The sequence below is a fragment of the Leguminivora glycinivorella genome, chromosome 6 (assembly GCF_023078275.1).
Source record: "Leguminivora glycinivorella isolate SPB_JAAS2020 chromosome 6, LegGlyc_1.1, whole genome shotgun sequence".
NCBI classification, from domain to species: domain Eukaryota; kingdom Metazoa; phylum Arthropoda; class Insecta; order Lepidoptera; family Tortricidae; genus Leguminivora; species Leguminivora glycinivorella.
The window spans coordinates 18,601,551-18,604,355 of NC_062976.1; the positions used below are offsets into that span (position 1 = coordinate 18,601,551).

General features: G+C 32.5%; 2 non-coding genes across 2 annotated transcripts; both read left to right on the forward strand.

Annotated features, from left to right (window-relative positions):
* Positions 1 to 714: 714 nt before the first annotated feature.
* Trnap-ugg lies at positions 715 to 786 on the forward strand. Its single transcript has one exon. It is a non-coding gene; the product is annotated as a tRNA-Pro (tRNA).
* A 1,314-nt stretch (positions 787 to 2,100) lies between these two features.
* Positions 2,101 to 2,172, forward strand: Trnap-agg. The gene has a single exon. It is a non-coding gene; the product is annotated as a tRNA-Pro (tRNA).
* The last annotated feature ends 633 nt before the right edge of the window (positions 2,173 to 2,805 follow it).

The window sequence follows — 2,805 nt, forward strand, 5'->3', positions numbered from 1 at the left end:
GAGTGGGGCCTGTAACAAAGGCGAATAATTGAACTCTAGGCTATTCTCTTTATACTGATCAACATTTGTTCGGCGACTTTTAAAAATAACTTGTATTTTGATTTTTATCACCCTTGAAAGTTTTTTCTAAGAGGTAATGTATTGCGAATTCTGTTAAGTCTAAAGTGTGACAGACAACGTCAATGACAACAATAATGGCGTACATTGAAGCTAATATTTATTTTGTATGAAAAATTAAAAATTTAAAGACTTCATAATTTTTAAAAGTCACTGAACAAATGTCGATCAGTATAAGGAGAATAGCCTACAGTTCAATTATTCGCCTTTGTTACAGGCCCCACTCTGTATAATATATATTTATACTAAACGGTTGAACTTATCTGATTGAAGACATCCAATACGATTATGCATTGGTAAAATATTTTAAACGAAAGTAAAGTAGTTAATACGAATAGGTAATATATACAACATAATTTTAAACCTAAATAACTAGTATACCTACATTAACTACCAACCTACTTATGTATGTCGTCATGGTAACTTTTAAAACTGGAATTATATCAAAACGGTTTTAAATGCGGTTCTAATGAATTCTTCACACGTGACGCTCGGCCCGCGGCATGACGTAATCAATGTTAACGGTGATTTGTTTTGTTTATTACTTTCTAATATCCTCAGCGATTGTAAATTGAAATTTCGTCGCTGCCATCAATCGGCTCGTTGGTCTAGGGGTATGATTCTCGCTTTGGGTGCGAGAGGTCCCGGGTTCAAATCCCGGACGAGCCCGACTTTTTTACTGTTTTATTTTTTTGCTAAGTGTTTCTCAAACTTTGTCAAGAAACGCGCTGATTATAATTTACTTTAAAACTCTATTTCGTCTCGAAAATAAATTATATTAAAACTATGCCGGAGTCATGACTCATAATGATAATCATATATTGTATAGGTATGAGTCGTTTTAAGAAAAAATCTGCCCCCCCCTCCCCCTCTAACTTTTGAACCATAAGTTTAAAAAATATGAAAAAATCACAAAAGTAGATCTTTATATTAAACTTTCTAGGAAAATGTTTTGAACTTGTAATGTCCAACCAATCTCAGTCCAAGAACGATTCCGGTCAACGGAACTCTTAAAATAAATTGCTGATAAATGACTTATAAACATTATATTGATAAGATAAGTACGAGTACCCTTGTTTAACTTTTTGCTTGTCAAACGTTTATCTTGTGAATTTTAATAATATAGGCACTTGGCTTAAATTATTAAAATTCTAGTGTTTTGATATCCATGTGTCAGCGGACGGCATAATATCGTCCCATTTTATAGTTTACTATAAGGACGATATTCGCTTGTATCTTTACACGAATAAGAATATCAAGAAAAATAATATTTTATACAGATATTGTTTTATGTAGGTACCTACAATTTAATAATATTATTTTTAAAAAGTGGACTTTCCTACACCATGTCAAGTAAGATGACACGGCTTTGACGTTGAGGTATAAAAATAAAAGATGAGCAAAAAAGCTCGAGGAGGCGGGTAAATGCTAATTTTTTGGAATAATTAAAACCAAGTTTTCGAACGTTTTGTTTTACGGTGATAAAGGGATTTTAATTTACCAGAACATTTTGAATTGATATTAAATAAATAAAATAGACTGACTGTTTATTTTGTTCATAGATAATGAATTAATGATATTACTTATAAAGACTAATGCTTCTTTGCATTTTTGGATAATACTTACTTCTTATCTATTCAAGGGCATCGCTTAGGGCTAGGAGGAAAGACAGCTGGTGGGCTAAGGAGGAGGGGGGCAATAATATGGCCAGTGGCCTAGCATAGTCATACATTTAGCTTATAAGTTTTATTCGCTTTCTGACACAAATCTATTTATTAATATAGTGATCTGTAGGTAATGGTCAATATTTTTTCTGCGATGTTGAACGTAATCCACCGTGTTACATATGTACGCGTCTCAATAAAGGAGGTATGTACACTTACACTAGCGTATTAGGCGTGTGGAGGCAGAACCTTAACAACTTTCTCTTCTGCGTATACGCATATCTGGATGTTACACTAATTTTCGGCGTATGACTCAACCGGCTCGTTGGTCTAGGGGTATGATTTTCGCTTAGGGTGCGAGAGGTCCCGGGTTCAAATCCCGGACGAGCCCAACTTCTTTTTTATTTTAGTTTAATTAAAATATATCTATTTATAAATTATTAAAGAAAAGCAAAGCTGAATATTTGGTTTCAGCACACAATGTATTTTTTTATTTATTTTAGTTCATCCCTGGGAGGCAATCTATATGAAATGTGTCAATTTATGTATAAATATAATATCAGCTTTTATTTGTATCCTTGAGTTCATTTAACAGACAGACTTAATTATCTCATTTGAACAAGATTTAATAAATCACATTGCTTTGATAATGTTTATGTCGCCATCAACGTCTTCAATCTAGGTCAGTGGTGATGGTGACCAAAGTACGGCTCCAAGGATTTTATAAGGTTCTCTACCGGTCCTTTATATAGTGTGTGATATGGCCAGCATTGTGTTATACACCGTGTTTTTTTTGTTTTCCATTAAATTATATACGTGAGGTTCATTATTAGGAACCAGTACTATTATATATTCTGTGCCACCAATCACGTTTAGTTAAATTCGCAAAAAAATTTTTTTTTATCATTTTCATACATAATAAATGAATTTATTAGTGTGAGAGACCCTTAAGGCTGCTTTCAAAAAAAACGTCAAAAGAATTTCAATTTCAATTTTCAATTTCAATTTATTTAATAAAATATAA